Genomic DNA, 19,165 nt, shown 5'->3' with positions numbered 1-19,165 from the left:
AAAAATTCATGATTTCTAATCTCTAGTCTCTAACTTAAAAAAAAAAAATTAATCATTTTTTTTCTAATACAGAATGTTGTAAGTGAACTACCATCAAGACTTACTTGTTGCTTTAACAACAGGTTAAGATTGATATCACCCCCTCCACATTATCCCTTTTTGCACTTTGCAATAGGGACTGGTATGCTGAGTTGTTCATGCTGAGCTGTTCATTTTTAAAGCACTGAGAGTAATGACACAAGATGTAACAGGAAATTAATCACATGAGCACCTATACCAAGAGAATGAGACACATATACCACCGTGTACCTTTCATTAGCATAGCTCTTTCTAGACCTGACCCAGTGAAACCTGCCATCAGAGACTATTAGGATAGGTGTGAAAAGGGGAAGTGGGGAGCATAAAAGCCTAAAAGGAAGGCCCCTTCTGTGTTCTCATGAAGACATTTTCTGGAAGAACAAATTAAGTTCACTTTTTGAAATACACAGACCACAGGTGGTGGAGGGGTACAGTAAAGGTACTAAATGTTTTCCTTACAATTACTGGGTTACTCCTACTCCTAGATGAAAATTTCTGCTCCAGCTTTAGCTTTCCCAAATACACAGTTAATCTCAGGCAGTAGATCACCAGCCTGCTCTGTGTTCAAACACCACCTCAAGGCTACACTTCTTAAGAGTGCCTTTGCACTTTACCCACAGATTACCTGCATCAAAACAGATAACCCCCGCTGGGCCCCCTTCAGGCTCATGAAGCAACCCCTCTAGAGTGCTCGTGCTCCTTGGCCTTTTACAGTGGAGGCATATGATGACAGTATCTGTACCAGCTGTTCCTAATTACCTCCCAGGCTAAGGCGAATGACTCAGCAACCCCACTTTTTCACCTTGTCATCCAACCAACATATTAAACAATGGCAAACCACTTGACATAGTTCTAGGGTAAACAATAACACCCGATGCCATCACTACACCAAGGCACCCTACTCCAAGCTGGCCCAAGCCTGACTCACCAGGATCCCCTCCCCGCCGCCCCCCCCCCCCCCCCCCCCCGCCCCAGGCTTCCTTAAGGAGTCCAAGGGCAGAAGTGGCAAGTGCCTTCAAGCCCTGCCCCGTCGTTGCACCACTGCCGGAGACCAGGAAGAGGCATTCCATTTCTCTGCTTGACCCTGTGAAGCGCCCAAGTGCTCCACCACTAACAAGTCCCGTGTTTCCACCCTTTATCTTTCTGAACTGCCTTAAATGCAAACCCTCTGGGATCTAAGGAGTGTTGAAGCACGTGAACAAAGACCTAGTGCTCATGGGTAACAGTCCCAACACTGATATAATTTCAAAAGACTAGCATCCCTACAAGTCTTTGTTCCTTCAAGCATGACACTGTAGCTTGTCATGCAACACATGCTCCTCCACAATTACTACTACACCATACCCTGAATCGGCCCGTTTAACGCAGAAAGTTCAGGCATAAAAAAGCATTCTGTACAACTCTACTCAATGGCATGAAAGCGCCGGTTAAAATGAGAGCGCAATGGCACTCGTGTTACATTTGACGAACACAAAGGCTGGTGTAACCGACACCCACCCTCACCACACAGTAAGTCTCAATTACAAAGCGTGGGCAGAACTCCAACAAAGGGAGACCTGGGATCCCCCGGGCCCCAAACGAAATCCACATTAAATTCAGCCCGAGAAGGTGGTGTTTTTGCGCCAGCCGCCGGCTCGGCCTTTCTTACTTGATGACACGGGCGACACACACCGAGGCCAAGAAGCGCTCAGACAAACAGCTCGCTGGACGCCGTGGCCGCAGGGTGCTGCAGAGGGGAGGACAATACGGAGCCCGCGTCCCGGGCCGCGCGGGCAGTGCTGATGTGTCACAGCCCTGGCGGCCCGCGGGCCGGGGCGGGGACGGGGTCGGGCCCGGGGCGGCGAGGGCTGCCCGGGACCCCGCGGCCCCGGCTCATCCCCGCCCCCGCTCCGCCCCGCCCGCCTGGGGGAAAGTCCAGCGCGGACCGTAAACAACGGCGCTGGCCGCGCGCGGGGAGGCTCGACGCGCCGATGGGTCGCCTTTTCCGGCGGCTGCGGCCGCTTCCAGGGACTGGGGCGCTGAGTGGCGCCCCGCCAAGCGCCCCCGCCCCGAGACCCGCCGCCCTGCGCGGGCCCGCCCGCCCGCCGTCCCTCACAGGCCCGCGGCTCCCAGCCCGGGCGTCCCTGCCGGCCCAGGCGGGCGGGACTGCCGAGGCACTCACCGGAGCCGAGGCGCCGCGCGGCCCGACTGACGGCGGCGAGCGCGGCGGGCGGCTCGGGCAGCGGTCAGGTGACTCACTCCCTCGGCGAGCCGGCCTCCCCGTCCCCTTCTGTCCCCTCCCCTCCCGGCCCTACCCTCCCCCGCCCTCCCGCCCCTACAGGCCCCGCCCCCTACAGGCCCCGCCCCTTGGGGCCCAACCCCGCCCCTTGGGGCCCAACCCCGCCCCGCCGCCCGCAGAGCCCGAGTCTGCGCCGGGTTGCAGACGCCCGCCGGCTGCCGCGCGGCGGTGGTGGCGCGGCCGGAAGCCCACGCCCGGGGCTGCGGGGAGAGGTGCGCGGGCCCCGTGCTGGGCGCAGCGAGCCCCTACCACCGCACGTGGCTTCCCCGGACGGACAGACCACCCGAGGACCAGCTCACCCAACCCCCTCTGGGCAGTAAGGAAAAGGCTGACGCCCTCGCGCCCCAAATGTTGCCGGGACCCCCGAAATCGAGCACAGCTGTCTCCGGCCCGGGTTGCTCGCAGAATACAAGACGGGAGCGCAGACCCCCCCCCCCCCACCATCCCACCTCACAAGCCCGCAGGAATCGCTTCTGGAAGCCCCCCTCGTCAGAGTCTCTCCTCCGGCGTCCCCCGCCGTGGCCGGGTGCCCAGATTCGCAGGGTATTTGAGCTTCCGGATAGGGATGTACTGAGTGTATCCAGGATTTTGTAGAAAGCGTCTGGCAGCACTACTTCTGTCTGACAATGAAAACGGGGCCCACTAACAGGTGTTTCCTTTACGCCGCGCTGCCCCGGAAACTTGGAGCCAGCTTCTCTCAAGTCCTGGTGCTTACTGCAGTGCTTATCCCTATTGTGACTTTAAAATTTTGTTCTCAGGCCGTTTAGCAAACGTTCTAAGTACCGTCCCCCTGAGATGAGCCTATGGCAGAGGAAGCCCTAGCACACAGACCTGACTCAGGCCTTCCTGGGCACGTAGCGCCATACCTGAGCGAGGTCTGGTTTGTGTGAAGGAACTTTGTTGTTCACTTTTGAATTCAGATGGAGGTGGAGAGAGAGATTGGTGGCCAGGGTGTGGGGACTCATTCTTGAACCGAAGAAGCCAGCCCTGCAGCTCACAGGGCAAAAGAGGTTACCAAGATAATAGATTCTGGCAGTGTCATTAGCATGACTTTGTAACCACAAGCAATGAGACCTAGGGACATTTGGGTTACAGCCAAAAGGCATGAGAAAATGAAGTGAAATTGGAGAGAGACAAGCATGGGAAGGCAAAGGGTGAATTGATTGACTATGGCCTAGAACCCCAGGACTAGGGAAGGTAATCTTTGCACTGGGTCTTAATTAGGAATGATGAGGCTGAGCTGTCCAGGGAGGGAAAAGCATATGCAAACATCCAAAAGTAGGGGGCGGGGCAGGTGGCGTTTTAGGCAGCCTGAGTTCATAGCCGAGGTGCAGATATTTACTGAGATGTGTGGAAATGATGGTTGGGAGTAGACCATAAAAGGAGGATTGGAATTTTTATAGATAAGTGAGGTTTTTGAAGTTTCACTCCCCTTTCACCCTGAGCCAATGGAAGCATATTTTTCCTTCCTCCCACACCTGTGCAATTTCCTCTGGGGGAAGAACAGACCCACTTCTTTGGGAGGAATCCATTCTTTACTCTGGAGAATGGTGGTGATATTTTCTAGCCTGAAAATTATAACATACGATCTGGTGTTTAATCATTTGAAAAATCTTACAAAGGTATACCAAGATGTTGAGAATTAACAAGGCGGTTAGTATTGATTCTCAAACTTCAGTGTACGTAAGAATCTCTGGAGTGCTTGTTAAAATGCAAATTCCTGGCCCCTGCCCCCAAAGATTCTGGTTTAGAGCTCAGTGGGGCCCTGGGATCTGCATTTTCAACACTGATGCAGACGTATTTGAGAAATACTGACTTAGAGTTTATGGTGTATTAGAGGCAGGGTGAAAAATGAAACTAGAGAATGAAAGAAAACCAAATCAGAATAGAAGAGGCCTCAGGCACTGAGGCCACAATTTGGACTTTATTCCATGAGCTGAGGAAGTAGAGAGGTCTTTAAGCAAGAGAGTCATGTGATTTTTTAAAAGCTAATTCCAGAGGCATTAAGACAGATTAGAGCGGGGGAGGGGGGAAGCAGATGGCAGGTTGAATGATACTGATGGAACAAAATTCTCAGAAATGTATTTTACCTTTTGTTTTCAGTATTTTCTTGCTTTGAAAAGTAAACACTTTGAAACATCATTCAAAGCCTGAATACTGGTGCAAATACTCACATGTAGTTTTATTTTCTGTCCTATGTCTTCTGGATAGCCAGAGTTAGAATTGACGTTATCATCTGCCAGGCCAACAAAACCTTTAGTCATCTCACTGTACTTCGAATCAAGAGTGTGTCTTAATTTTAAGACTTTCGGGTTCAAGATCTTTCACACTATCATGTAGTCATTAAAATATCTTACTAAAACATGTTTTTTTAATTTTCTTTGTGGTTAGTTGTAATTATAATGGCAAGGGGGGAGTGTTGTTTTTTTAATGATTCCAATTGATGTTGATAATAGTTTGAAACTTGGAAAATTAGTGATGGAGTATAAAAAGTCTGTGCTGTTGTATTACAGTGATTTGCAATTAGTGCTTCTTTGTCCCATAGTTTTGTTTTCAGAGCATCATGCTTTAGGAGGATTTCTTCATGAATCGTGGGCATCACTAGTTATTGATACTTCCTTAGCTTATCCTTTTCATTGAGTATGAGAAGTGATAGCAATTTTTTCTGCTGTGAGCAGTGTTACTCAATATCTTTTACTGATAACAAAAGGCCATATATATGCATTGTCACCTTTCTTTCAAGATTTATTCCTTTTCACAGTTTTCCTAGCCATTTCTAGCCATTGTACTAATCTTATTACTAAAATAAAATCTTACTGTAAATTAACTTTGAAAACAATACAAGCCACAGGACAAGGAACTTTTCTTAATAAAACCTAGAAATACACACTACCATTTTCACCTCCAAAGGCAGGCTGTTTTATCTGGCTCACAAAAGTGAGGACGCCAGGGAAGGGGACTTGGCCCAATGGATAGGGTGTCCGCCTACCACATGGGAGGTCCGCGGTTCAAACCCCGGGCCTCCTTGACCCGTGTGGAGCTGGCCCATGCGCAGTGCTGATGCGTGCAAAGAGTGCCGTGCCATGCAGGGGTGTCCCCCGTGTAGGGCAGCCCCATGCTCAAGGAGTGTGCCCCGTAAGGAGAGCCACCCAGCGTGAAAGAAAGTGCAGCCTGCCCAGGAATGGCGCTGCACACACGGAGAGCTGACACAGCAAGATGATGCAACATAAAGAAACACAGATTCCCAGTGCTGCTGAAAAGGATAGAAGCGGTCACAGAAGAATGCACAGCAAATGGACACAGACAGCAGACAACTTGGCGGGGGGTGGAGGTAAGAGAAAAAAAAAAAACGAGGAGGCCAAACCACATGCATATGAGTCATTAGCCAAAAGACAGGGGGATATATTGATGGCCATAGGGGACAATAAGGCATAATAATTGGACAATAAGACATAACGTGCATCCCAGGAAATCTTTGATGTGGTTATTGTAACCCTTGAACCCCCTCCCTAACCTCAGAAAAAATCTGCACATCCATATGTATCCCCTTGCCACCCTCATTTTTAATTCTCATTTCCACAGATGTTTCATGACATCTGCAACCCCTGCCCATCATTACACCTCTAGAGCCTCCCCAGAATTTCTTTCATTCCATTTCCATTGGCATGGTTTAGCTCTTTTTTGTCTTTAAATATTCATTCTCTAAATCAGTTGACAACATTTATATGGGGTGGGGGGGACAAAAGGAGGTGTTGCTCAAGTATCAGATTTCACGTCAACTGAGATGAACCAACATAGAGTCCAAACAGGAAAAAATCTTGTGCCTCCAAACATGAATAATAGGAGGAATTTCTCATTAAAGCAACAATGATATACCAGTACACACCCGTCTGAATGGCTAAAATTCAAAACACAACACCAAAGATAGGCAAGGATATGGAGCAACAGGAATTCTCATTCATTACTAGTGGGAAAGAAAATGAGACAGGCACTTTGGAAGATAGTCTGGCAGTTTATTACGAAGTTAAGCACAGCCTTACCATATAATTTAGCAATCATTCTTCTAGATGTTTACCCAAATGAATTGAAAACTGATGGTCATGCAATAACCTGCTCATGGATGTTTATAGCAGCTTTATTCATAATTGTCCAAAACTGATAGCCAAGATGTCCATCAGTGGGTGAATGGATAAAAATGTAGTACATCCATGAAGTGGGATATTATTCAGTGATGGAAATGAGCGATCAAGCTATAAAAACCATGGAGGAACCTTGAATACATATTGCTAAGTGAAAGAAGCCAGTCTGTAAAAGCTACACTCTATGTAATTCCAATTATATGACATTCTGGAAAAGGCAAAACCATAGAAATAGTAGAAAGATAAATGGTTGCCAAGAGTTTGGGGGAAAGGATATAAATTAGGGTTTTCCAGGGAAACAGAATTGTGTGTGTGTATATTATGAGATTTATTATAGGAATTGGCTCATGCAACTGTGGGAATGGGCAAATCTAAATTCCATATGGCAGGCTGCAAGTTGAGAACTCTGATGAAGATTTCAATGAATTCCTCAGGAGAAGCTGACTGGCTGAAGTAGAAAGAGAAACGCTTTCTGACTGTGAAATAATCAGTTCTCCATTTAAGGCATTCAACTGATTGGGTGATGAAGGGAGCCTAGGCTGTGTTGTGGGCCTGGGTGCCATCACAGTGCTGAGTCACAGTGCTGAGTCATAGGTGCTGAGTCATGGGTGCTGAGTCATGGGGCAAGGCCAAGGCGCATGTGCCTCGCCAGCCTGACTGGCAAGCCCCTAAATTACCATATCCCTATATAACCCCCTTCCCCTCCTCTTCCCCGAACTGTCCCGCAGATCACGCATGAGTCTGCGCACCGTGGCTCTCCCATCTCTACCAATAAAGTCTCCTGCTTCTTCTGGCCAGTGTTTGCGTGAGTTCGTAGCGTGGTCCTCTTCGCCGCAGCTAGTTTGCGGCCCCAGCGGTGGTTCCCGGAGCGAAGCAGAGAGTCGCCCCGACAACCCGTGTCCATGCCAGCAGCGTGAAGAAGGCCCTCTCCCCTGGCGGAATCAGTCCACGAGCCACCTCGCTGCGTGGCTCCCCCGTGGTACAGCCCACCAGCTGCCTTGATCTGGCACCCGAACAGGGACCAACGGACAGGGACCCCACTGCCTGATGGACGTCGCTGCACCCGTGTTCGCGTGAGTTACCACTTCCCCATTATGGGCAACTCTTCTTCTACTTTTGTCCCCCAAACTCAAATCCTTAAGGCTCTCCTCGCTAGCCGCCATGTGAAAATCTCTGAGAGGAACCACCATAAGTACTGGAATTCGGTCGTCCAGTTCAACCCTTGGCTATCCACTGCTTCCCTCTGGGACCCACGCACATGGGAGAGCCTTATTCAGAGCGTCCAATCTGCGGAGGCTAATGAGGGAAAAGTGTCCCCTCTTGGCCTCCTCCCTGCGCTTTTTGCTATCCATGCATGCCTGGCCGGGCCCCGCTCCCTGAAGTCCCTGACCCTGCCCCGCTCTCCTCCGTTGCTTCTGCTGCTGAGGACGGGCGACCTTCGTCCTGCTCCCCACCCCCCCCACCCCCCCCACCCCCCGCGGATTCACCAGACGACAAACCTTCTTCCCATTCTCTTTGGCCGCTTGATGATCCGACCCCTTCGGGCCTCCCACCCCTGTCGCTAACCCCATCCCAACCACCTCGCTACACTTCAGCAGATCGCCTCTACCCCCCCTTCCCCTTCCTGAGCTGCCTGTCTTGGCCCCGCCTCTTGAGAAGTCCCCTGCACCCTTTGTTCCACTCTCAGATCCTTTCTCTGCACTTCTTCCCTCTCGTTCCTTGTCCTTTTCTCCTGTTGCAGGCCCCACCGGCAAGCAGCACTCCCCCCTCCTCCCGTCGCAACGCTTTCCATCAGGCTTTCCCAGTGATAACCCCCAAAGAGGAGGAGGGACCTCAAAAGTGGGTTCCCCATGACTCCAAAACCATCACTACCTTGCGCAAGGCAGTGCAGGAGGATGGGCTTAATAGCCCTTATTCTCAGATGCTCCTCGATAATCTGGCGCTTCAGGTTAACTGCCCTGTGGACTGGAAAAACGTTGCCCACGCTATTCTCCCCTCCAGTGATTTCCTCACTTGGAGGGCCCTCTTTTTTGACGAGACTGAGTCCTTTTACCTCCAGACCAGGGGAGGCAAGCCGAGGTCCCGCTTGACGCCCTCCGCGGCGAAGGAACCTTCCTCGACCCTGAGGCCCAATTAGATCAAGACGAGGATTATTTTGATAAAGTGCGTAATTGCGCCATGGCTGCCTTTGGCAAGCTGAATATCCAAGGTACTCCCACCTTTCTTGCAGGGCTAATTCAGGGCACCGAGGAAGATTTTTACAAAGTTTTACTCCCAGGTAAAAGCGGCGGTAGAGAGACAGGTGTCGCACCGTGCGCCTCTGTGGCTCTCTTGGGCTCCCTCCTTTTCGATGGCGCCAATCCTATTTGCTGACAAGCAATAGCCCCCATCCGTAACAAAACCCCGGACAACTGGCTCTTGGCGTGTCGTAATGTTCAATCTAGTTCATCCACCGCCACTGTCCTCGCCGCTGCTATTTCTCAACAAACCGATCAGCTGTCTGCACTGTTTTCCCGTTCCATCTATGTGGCTCGTTCTTCCTCACCCCTGGGTAATACTTGTTTTTGCTGTGGGGAGCAGGGACACTTTGCTCATGCGTGCCCTAATGTGCTTCCTCGTTTGGCCCCTGCCTCCCCAGTCTCACCCTATGGCGGTCCTGGGCCACGGACTAAATGTCCCTGCTGCAAAAAGGGTTTTCATTGGAGATGCGATTGTCAATCTCTAACCGATTACAGTGGACGCCCTTTGCTGCCTTTAAACTACAAGGGGGACAGCTCTCAGCCCCACCAGTAAGAGAGCCCTGCCCCATCACTCCTGTAACCAGCGCGACGATGCCTATACACGTGCCACGTTGGACGCTGTCACCACAGCGTATGGAGAAATGGGCATTCCAATGTACCTGTCCGGGTGACCCGTTAATTCCAGCTGCTCTCTCAAAAGTGAAACAGGTAATCGACTCCGCTTCATCTGAGTCTCCTCAATTGGAGTCCGGTCCTCTTTTTCCCTCTGTCCAATGAACTGTCCCCATAACCAGGGACAAGGTTTAGCTTACCCTTAAGGTAAATGGAGTAACCATCAAAGGCCAAATCGATACGGGCATGGACGTCTCTGTCCTGGCTGCACGCTACCTCCCATCCAATTGGGAGACAGTCATGGGACCCATAATTCAGGGAGTTGACGGCCTCACCCACTCACAACAATTGGTATGGGAGGCTACCTCGGAGGACCCAGACCAATGGCGAGGCATGTTCAGGCCACTCGTCCTCCAACACTTGCCCTGAACCTTATGGGGCCATGAACCCCTTATGGGGTTCTTACAGGCATCTGCTCACACGTCACCATGCAAGACCCCCCAATCCTAAGGGCCACTGTTCCCCTCTCAGTCGATGTTCGTCGCCCTGACCCGCTTCGACTGACCTGGCTCTCTGATCAGCCAGTGTGGGTAGACCAGTGGCCTTTGCCTCGATTTAAGTTGACTGTCCTCACAGACCTCGTCCTTCAGCAGTTATCCGTGGGGCATATTGAGCCATCCACTAGCCCCTTTAACACCCCTATTTTTGTTATCCCTAAGCCGAAATCTGTAGACAAATGCCGCTTGCTGCATGACCTTAGAGGCATCAATCGTATCATGGAGAAGATGGACTCCCTCCAATCCGGAATGCCCCATCCGTCAGCCATACCCAGTGACCATTTTATCATCACTGTGGACATTGCCGACTGTTTGTTTTCTATCCCACTTCACAAATTGGACGGACCATATTTCGCTTTCACCGTCCCCTCCGTTAATCATCAGCTGCCCGCACAGCGATATCAATGGACGGTGCTTCCCCAAGGCATGAAGAATAGCCCAACCCTTTGCCAACATTTTGTTGGGCATGCCACCAGGCCTTTGGCGGCATACTGTGATGGCTTGCATTATATGGATGATATTCTCCTTTCTCACCCAGACGGCGAGCAATTAGAACAGTGCCTTGTGCTGCTTATTGCCAATCTTACACAGCTGAGTTTAAAGGTAGCACCGGATAAGTTACAGGTGCTTCTGCCATTCACTTTCCTGGGCTACTGAATTGCACAGCAGGTAACACCAATAGCGCCCTCCATTGCCTGCCCCAACCCATGTTCCTTACATGAGCTGCAGCAGCTCTGCAGCCACATAAACTGGCTGCGGCCTCATCTCTCCATTACAACGGCCCAATTGAGGACATTGTTTCAGCTTCTGGAGGGTGATAGCGACCCCTGCAGCCTCCGCCATCTCACCACAATGGCTAAAGAGTGTATTCAACTAGCTAATGACAATCTCCAGAATCTACCACTGAGACACTTCTCTCCAGAGGAGCCCCTACAAGCCTTGGTCCTGCCCATGGTAGGCACCCCCACAGGTGTCTTGTTCCAATCAGAACCCCTTTATTGGGTGCATTTATCCTATAACCAATTACCCAAAATTACACTGCTCATCACTGCCTATCGCCTCCTAGGCCACAAGCTGAGGAAGATTGCTCTCCACCTCTACAGTGTCGAGCCTGACACCCTAATACTGCCTCTGTCTCTGGACCAACTTGCCCATAGTCTGCCGTTTTCTCTTGATCTCCAGCTCCTAATAGCAGATTTCCCTGGCCAAGTGGACTGTCATTTTCCCCGCCATCGCCTTCTCACCTCTCTCATAAGTCTCCCACTCAGCATGCTCCTGCATGCCTTCCCCACTTCCAAGCCTCTCCCTCATCAAGCTGTTGCTTTCACAGACGCCAATATATCCCGCAGCACCTATGTAGTCAAGCAGCAGGGCCACCCAGACATTACCTGGGTCTGCCCTCATACTGGCTCTACGCAACTCGGGGAGCTCCTTGCGGTGCTTTCTGTACTCCGATTCCAAGGCATTCCCATTAACATTTTCTCCAACAACGCCTACATCGTACAAGTTGTCAAGGTCTTACCGCTTGCTGTCTTTACCCCTAAACCTACCCCACTAGACCGCCTCCTCCAGGCTCTTCAACTCTTACTTGAAAACAGGAAGCAGCCTTGGTATATTCAGCACATTCGCTCTCATTCGGGGCTCCCTGGGCCTTTGGTGGCTGGGAATGAGGAAGCAGACCATTTACTGGTAGCCACTATGTCGCCTCTCCATCAGGCTGTTATTCTCCATTCTCGGTTCCATATGTCGGCTTCGGCCATCCATACTCTGTTCCCTCGCCTATCTCAGGCTCAATGTAAGCACATAGTTCACACTCACACCTCTTGTGTGCCATTCCTCCTGCTTGGCCCCCTACAGCTGGCTGGGGTAAATCCCCGTGGTCTCAAGCCCAATTCTCTGTGGCAGATGGATGTTACTCATGTTCCCTCCTTCGGCCGATTGAAATATGTCCATCTGCTGGTTGACACTTTTTCCTATTACACATATGTGGTGGCCTCGGCAGGTGAGACCACTCGCCATGTGATCGCCGCCCTCTTTCAGGCCATACTAATCATGGGTGTCCCGTGGAAGCTAAAGACTGACAATGGCCCATGCTACTCCTCTCGCACATTTAAGGATTTCTGTGCCAACTGGAACATCGCACATGTCACCGGCCTCCCATACAACCCCCAGGGTCAAGCCATCGTGGAGCGTGCTCATCGCACTTTCAAAATCTTACTTCAAAAACAAAAGGATAGCCCTCTCCACTTACCTGCGCCCACCCCCCAAACCGCTGTTACACACACGCTCATTACAACGAATCACCTCACCTTCTTGGCCCAGGGCAAGTCTCCCACATAGGTACATTGGGGTGGCTTACAACCACCTCCCACTCCTCTTCCCCTCGTACGGTGGAAGGATCCTTTAACAGGTGAGTGGAAGGGACCCCATCCCCTCTTAACCCAAGGGCAAGGGTTTGCCTGTGTTTTCCCAGAATCCTCAGATCAGCCCATCTGGGTCCCCACGAGACTCGTCCGGCTGGCTCCCACCACATCTCAGACTGCTGCCAACTCCGGTAACTGGCCAACTCACAGCGCTGAGAGGGGCCACTCCTTCTCCTGACTGATATTGCTCCTGTGTGGATAGAGTTCATACAATATGTCTCCCCTTGCCTTGATCTTCTTTATCCTTACCACCCTTCCCCCCCACTTCAGTGGGAACACAGGCCTATTCTTGGGAGCTTACTGTTAGGGAAACTTTTTCTGACCATGACCGTATTTCTTTTTTTTTTTTTTTTAAGATTTATTTTTATTTATTTAATTCCCCTCCCCTCTCCCAGTTGTCTGTTTTCTGTGTCTTTTTGCTGCATCTTGTTTCTTTGTCCATTTCTGTTGTCGTCAGTGGCATGGGAAGTGTGGGCGGCACCATTCCTCGGCAGGCTGCACTTTCCTTCGCGCTGGGCGGCTCTCCTTATGGGTGCACTCCTTGCGCGTGGGGCTCCCCTACGCGGGGGACACCCCTGTGTGGCACTGCACTCCTTGCGCGCATCAGCACTGCGCATGGGCCAGCTCCACACGGGTCAAGGAGGCCGGGGGTTTGAACCGCGGACCTCCCATGTGGTAGACGGATGCCCTAACCACTGGGCCAAAGTCCGTTTCCCCGTGACCGTATTTCAACTGCCATCATTGGATAGGTCCGCTGCCCATCCACAGGTTGTGCTAACGCTCTCTCTACTGGCCTTAGCCTGTGCTCTTTTACGCTCGATACTCTCTGGCACCAACCCTATGCATGCTTCCCTTTCCAACAGACAGAGAGTTACTGCCTCCGCTATAATTATAATCAAAGCTATGGTGGTTGTCCATACTGGCAGTGCAATATTGGAGATTATGGTACCTGCCTTGTTCCCCCTGCTGTTCCTCACAGAACACTACCTCCCATTTGTCTCATCTACTATAACGACTCCAACACACCTCCATTAATGTTACGCGTACATGACCCCTGGCACCCCAAGTGGGCCTTTGGAGTCTCCGGAGCGCTGTACGCTGGTGCCAACAGTCGGCCACACAGCTACCTCTTTATAAGCCATCAGTATTCTTATGAATACACCAACACCACCAGAACTGTCACCTGGGTGAAACAACAAATACGCGAATCAGAGACGTCCCTACAAAACTCCCTCGATAATGTACTTCCTGTTCCAACCTGGGTCGAAATACTTGATGCCACCCTCAGTTTCCTTAATGGGTCCAGTATTCTCCCCAACACTACCCACTGCTTCCTTTGCGCGGTGCTTAGTCATCCTTTACTCACTGCTATGCCCGTACCTTATGACGTTACTAATTTTTCCAATCACACACAGCCCAGTTGTGAGAACCCCATACCTACTGTACCCTTATGGAATATTGATACTGGCAATCTCACTTGTCTTTTTCCAAACTCCACAACTCATACCTCCTCCCAGCTCCTTTCTTGTGCCACCAATCACACACTCCCTCAAAACTTTTCTGTACCCACTGGTCTTTACTTATGGTGCAATCAATCCCTATTTACCTGCCTTAATGACACTCTCTCTGAACCATGTGTCCTAGTCACCCTCACTCCCCAACTTACACTGTATTCTGAAGGTGAAATTATTCAGTTGCTTTCACCTAGACCAAACAGAGCCACCTTCATCCCTGTGTTAGTGGAAATTTCTCTCACAACCACGGTCACTGCCGTTGCCACCACCGGCGGCACCCTCGGTCATGGAATTGCCACTGCGGCGCAATTCCAAGAGGAGCTACAGATAATCTTGGACTCCACTACTGCACCCCTTGAGTCCCTACAAGGGCAAATCTCCTCCCTTGCTCAGGTTGCATTACAAAATAGGAGGGCATTGGATCTCCTTACTGAGGAGAAAGGAGGCACCTGTCTCTTCCTCCATGAAGAGTGCTGTTATTTTGTTTACGAGTCAGGGGTTATAGAGCAAAACATAAGTTAAAAAATTTATGTGAATCACTGTCTAAAAACGCCCTAGTCCCTCCCTCCTTTCTCAGTTGGTTTACCTCCCCGCTCGCAGCCTGGATTGCCCCGCTCCTCGGCCCCCTTGTTCTTTTAGTTGTCTTTTTCAGCTTAGCCCCCATCTCCTGCGATGTTGCAGAGAAGAATCGAGTATATTTCAGCAGTCACCGTCTTTCACGTGCGCCGCCTCAGATACCAGTGTCTCCCCACAAGAGAAGAAGCCACCACTGCTACCACCACTGTGTAGCCACACCAAGCATACGCTGCTTCAACAACATCGTACAAAGTCTTGCTCTGAAGAACTCAAAATGTCCCATTCCCTTCCCTTCCTATGCCCTAGCCATCCCCTGATTCTTGCCTAGCCTCCACCACCTATGTGCCAGAGACTTCAGCAACCCAGCCTACATGATCCAGTGACCACAGACAATTGACTCACACTGTTACTGCAACTGCCCGCTCCCTTACTCTCCCCAAAAGGCATGGCTGGTGGGCTGGTAGCCAATGACGGGTAAGATCCTCAGAGGAAGACAACCTAAGACAGGCACAGCCACTTGCACCCTTACACTTGCTTGAGCCTGGCTGGCAGCCAATGACGGGTAAGACCTTCAGAGGAAGGTGACTTAAGACAGGCGCGGTCACCGCAAGTTTATGGCCATGTGCATTCCACTGCCTTATTTTACAGAAAGGGGTGAGATGAAGGGAGCCTAGGCCGTGTTGTGGGCCTGGGTGCCATCACAGTGCTGAGTCATAGTGCTGAATCATAGGTGCTGAGTCATGCTGAGTCACAGTGCTGAGTCATGGATGCTGAGTCATGGGGCAAGGCCAAGGTGCATGCGCCTTGCCAGCCTGACTGGCAAGCCCCTAAATTACCATATCCCTATATATCCCCCTTCCTCTCCTCTTCCCCGAACTTGCCCATGGATCGCGCATGAGCCTGCGTGCCCTGGCTCTCCCATCTCTACCAATAAAGTCTCCTGCTTCTTCTGGCCAGTGTTCACATGAGTTCGTAGCATGGTCCTCTTCACTGCAGCTGGTTTGCAGCCCCAGCAGCAGTTCCTGGAGCAAGGCAGAGAGTTGCCCCAACAACCCGTATCCACGCCGGCAGCGTGAGGAAGGCCCTTTCCCCCGGCGGAATCAGTCCACGAGCTGCCTCGCTGCGCAGCTCCCCCGTGGTGCAGCCGACCGGCCACCTTCTTCGTGAGACTTCTCTAATTGCCTAAGGCAGTCTCCGTTGTTGTTATTAGATGTAATCAGGCATAGATGCTATAGAGCAAGTTGCTACAGAGTGCTGTCATGGGAACACAGGCTCAGGCACATTAGAAATGTTCAGCCAATGACTGCTTTATTACTTACATAGCACAAAGGATCCAAAAGGGTAGGGGAAGATTCCATTGTGACCATTCTACTGGGGAGGCCAAACTGCCCTGCCCAGGGTCAGTGGATGGCAGCTCTACACACTCCACTTTACTCAGAGGGAAGAAACAACTGAACTGTCTGAGGGTAGGGTACTTATACAGCTTAGGGCAAGGGGGCCCTGCTACTGAAAGTTCCCACTCCTGCTGTGGTTTCTAAGTTTAAGACATGGTCAGGGGAAATGGATGTGGCTCAACCAATTGGGCTCCCACCTACCATATAAGAGACCCAGGGTTCAATGCCCAGGGTCTCCTGGTGAGGTAAGCTGGCCCATGTGGGAAGGTGACCCCATGCAGGAGTGCCAGCTAACATGGAAAGCTGGCACAGCAAGAAGACACAACAAGAGACACAGGAGAGAAAATAAGATGTAGCAGAACAGGGAACTGAGGTAGCACAAGAGAGTAATTGCCTCTCTCCCACTCCGGAAGCTCCCAGGATCAGTTCCCAGAGCCACCTAATGAAAACAGAAGCAGACACAGAAGAACACACAGCGAATGGACACAGAGAGTAGACACTAGGGGGAAAGGGGGGAGAGGGAGAAATAAAATATTTAAAAATAAATTAATTAAAAATTAAAAAAGAAAGACATGGTCAGGCCATTTTATTCGACCTAACATCTCTCTGGGTCTGCAGAATGAAAACTTACTGAAACAACAGCACCCAATAGAAAAGGAGGTGGGGGCAGGCTAGGGCTGGGAGATGACTGCTAGGTGTGTCTGTGACTTCCCCAGCAAATGCAGTCAACCAACTAATGATTTAAATCCATGAAATATCCTCACAGTAATAATCAGGGCAGTGCTTCCTTGACTGAACAGTTGGACACCATAACCTAGCCAAGTTGACCCATGAACTTAACCATCACAGAGGGGGTGGTGAGTTGGGAGATATAAATAGGTGGAGCACAGAGTACTTCTACAGTATTGAAATTATTCTATATGATACTGTAATGGTGAATACATGACACCATGCATGTGTCAAAGTCCATAAAACTGTACAACACAAAGTGAACCCTAATATAAACTACTAAGGGCTTTATTTAATAGTATTGTATCTGCATTGGTTCATTCATTGTAACAAATGTACTCCCCTAATGCAGGATGTTAAAAATAAGAGAAATTTGGGTGAGGCCAAAGTATATAGTAACTCTGTACTTTCCATGCAATTTTCCTGTAAACCTAAAACTGCTCTAAAAAATAAAATATTTAAACTTTTTTTAAAAAAGGAGGCTATGATGTACTAAAGGTAGCTGAAAAATGTTTGTCACTCCCCTTCAAGAGGGAGAATTTCTTTTCCATCCTTTTGAATCTGGGCTGGCTCTGCAACTGCATTAATAATAGAATACAGTAGCTCTGTGTCAATTCCAGGTCTAGTCTTTAAGGAATGGCAGCTTCTACTTCCTGAAGTGATCTCTCTTAGGACACTCACTCTCAGAACCAACCCACCAGGCTGTGAGAAACCAAGCATGGGACACCTATAGCCTCTCCAGTCAATAGTTCCTGGTAAGCAACTAGCCAATCATCTGCCTCAAATACCAGTTATTTGAATGAGCCACTTGGATGTTCTGATCTATGCAGGTTTATACATGGCAGCAGCCTCAGCCAAAAGAATTTCCCTGCTGAGCCCAGTAAACTCATAAAAAATATGAGAGACAATAAAATGGTAATAGGTTTAAGCCACTAAGTTTTGTGATAGTTTGTTATACGATAGATAACCAAAATAGACACTGAAAAAAGTATCCAGTGATGGAACAGAGCATGAAAATTGAATTTATAGGAAGAACGATAACCCCAAAGATCAGGAGTTAGAGGAAAGTTGAGAAAAATAAAATATTTAGAAGAGATTATTTAATATTAAACCTGATCAAGTTCCTTGACCTGAGATTACACCTTAATTTTTCTCAATTACAAATTAGTTGTGCCCTAAATTTCTTTCACTTTGTTGCCTATACTCTTATGATGAGGTAGAGAAATTGTTACTCTCAGAAGCTAATGACAAAAATCCTCTTAGAAAAGGAATTGTACTTAAATATATATATCATGATAAGTGTTTGGGTAGAAAATGAAGTCCTCAGCATGCTGGATGTAATGTGACTTCTCTCTATCTAGCAAGGGAGGTGCAAGGGGAAAAGAGGAGAACTGGAATCAGAAAGATGACAGAAGACTGCACAAAGTTTGATATAACCCCTCAAACCCATGGAAAGTCACTGAAAGTCTGATGTGCTATCTGTACATCAGTTTCAGTAAATAAGATAGGAATAAGTTAAAAGATTATCGCTGTGGAAGGGAAAAGGTTTTATAATGGATATGTGGGAGTACTGTATATTGTATCTATGAATTACTGTGATCTATGGCTCTTGTGAAGAGAAGTTCAATAATTAGGAAAAAAGAAAAGAAAAAGATAGGATGTAGAATTTTTCCAAATCAATATGTATTCTATATCTAACCTTTAAACTCATCACTATATTCCATTTTACTAGTAAGGGAACCTGACATTATATTGGGCTTCACTTTTCAGGAAGTTTTGGATCACAGAGTGGTTCAACAATGGCAGCAGGGGAATACTGGTATGGGACATTATTGACAGGGGACATATGGTTGACAGGGAGTTATACAGGGCATGTGTCCAGGGTGCATGGAAATGTTTGGATATACTCATAGTGGAAACAATTAAAAACAACAGCTGGGGGGGTACTGGGTTCCTGGCTGGGGGGGGGGACTCTGTCATGGTCCCTAGGGGAGCAGCAGCAGTCCCCCAGGTGCAACAGCAAGGACCAGGAAGGAATGAGGATCCAACAGTGAGCCCCTGATATTAATGACTATGCTTGTGAGCCTATATACCTGAAATAAGAACAAGGCCTAGAGCAGCACTGTGCCTAAGAGTTCCCTCCTGACAGCCTCCGTGTTACTCAAATGTGGCCAGTCTCAAAACCAAACTCAGCATGTAAATGCAATGCCTTCCCCCCAGCAAGGGACATGACACCCAGGGATGAGCCTCCCTGGCACCGAGAGATCACTACCAAGTACCAGCTGATGACGTAACTAGAAAATGACCTTGAATTAAAGGTTCAATGCAGGCCAGCAGAATATTCCTGTCTACATATAATAACAGGAGTTAAAAATGCTGTTTGACCTAAAGTAAGGGGGAAATGGAAAGGAGAAATGAGTTCATATGGCTATGAGTCTCTAAAAAAGAGTCTGGAGGGTGTCAGAAGGATTGCCCTTATGCACACCTCAGCAGAGTCTCAGAGACAGATAAAGTAGATACAACCCCAGGTATTGGTTCTTTTGAGGGCTAAAGAGACCCACAGGTTCTATGGTCATGGCAGATGGAGTTCACTGCCATGTCAGTTGGCCCTTCTTTGGAGCTGGT

General features: G+C 49.5%; 1 protein-coding gene across 3 annotated transcripts in view; it reads right to left on the bottom strand.

Moving 5' to 3' along the window:
* The window catches only part of BACH1 (BTB domain and CNC homolog 1), a 56,268-nt gene extending 53,884 nt beyond the window's left edge, over window positions 1-2,384 (bottom strand). Inside the window, exon 1 of one of the 3 annotated variants that reach the window (XM_058296142.1) lies at window positions 2,240-2,384. The gene's annotated coding sequence lies outside the window, so the exon portion shown is untranslated. Of the gene's footprint in view, window positions 1-1,726; window positions 1,890-2,239 lie in introns of those variants that run through there. The other 2 variants (XM_058296143.1, XM_058296144.1) reach the window with 2 other exon arrangements.
* Window positions 2,385-19,165: the final 16,781 nt, after the last annotated feature.

Source organism: Dasypus novemcinctus, chromosome 4 (assembly GCF_030445035.2).
Source record: "Dasypus novemcinctus isolate mDasNov1 chromosome 4, mDasNov1.1.hap2, whole genome shotgun sequence".
NCBI lineage: Eukaryota > Metazoa > Chordata > Mammalia > Cingulata > Dasypodidae > Dasypus > Dasypus novemcinctus.
Note: the sequence above shows the minus strand (reverse complement) of the source record. Positions and strands in the feature narration are given on the sequence as shown.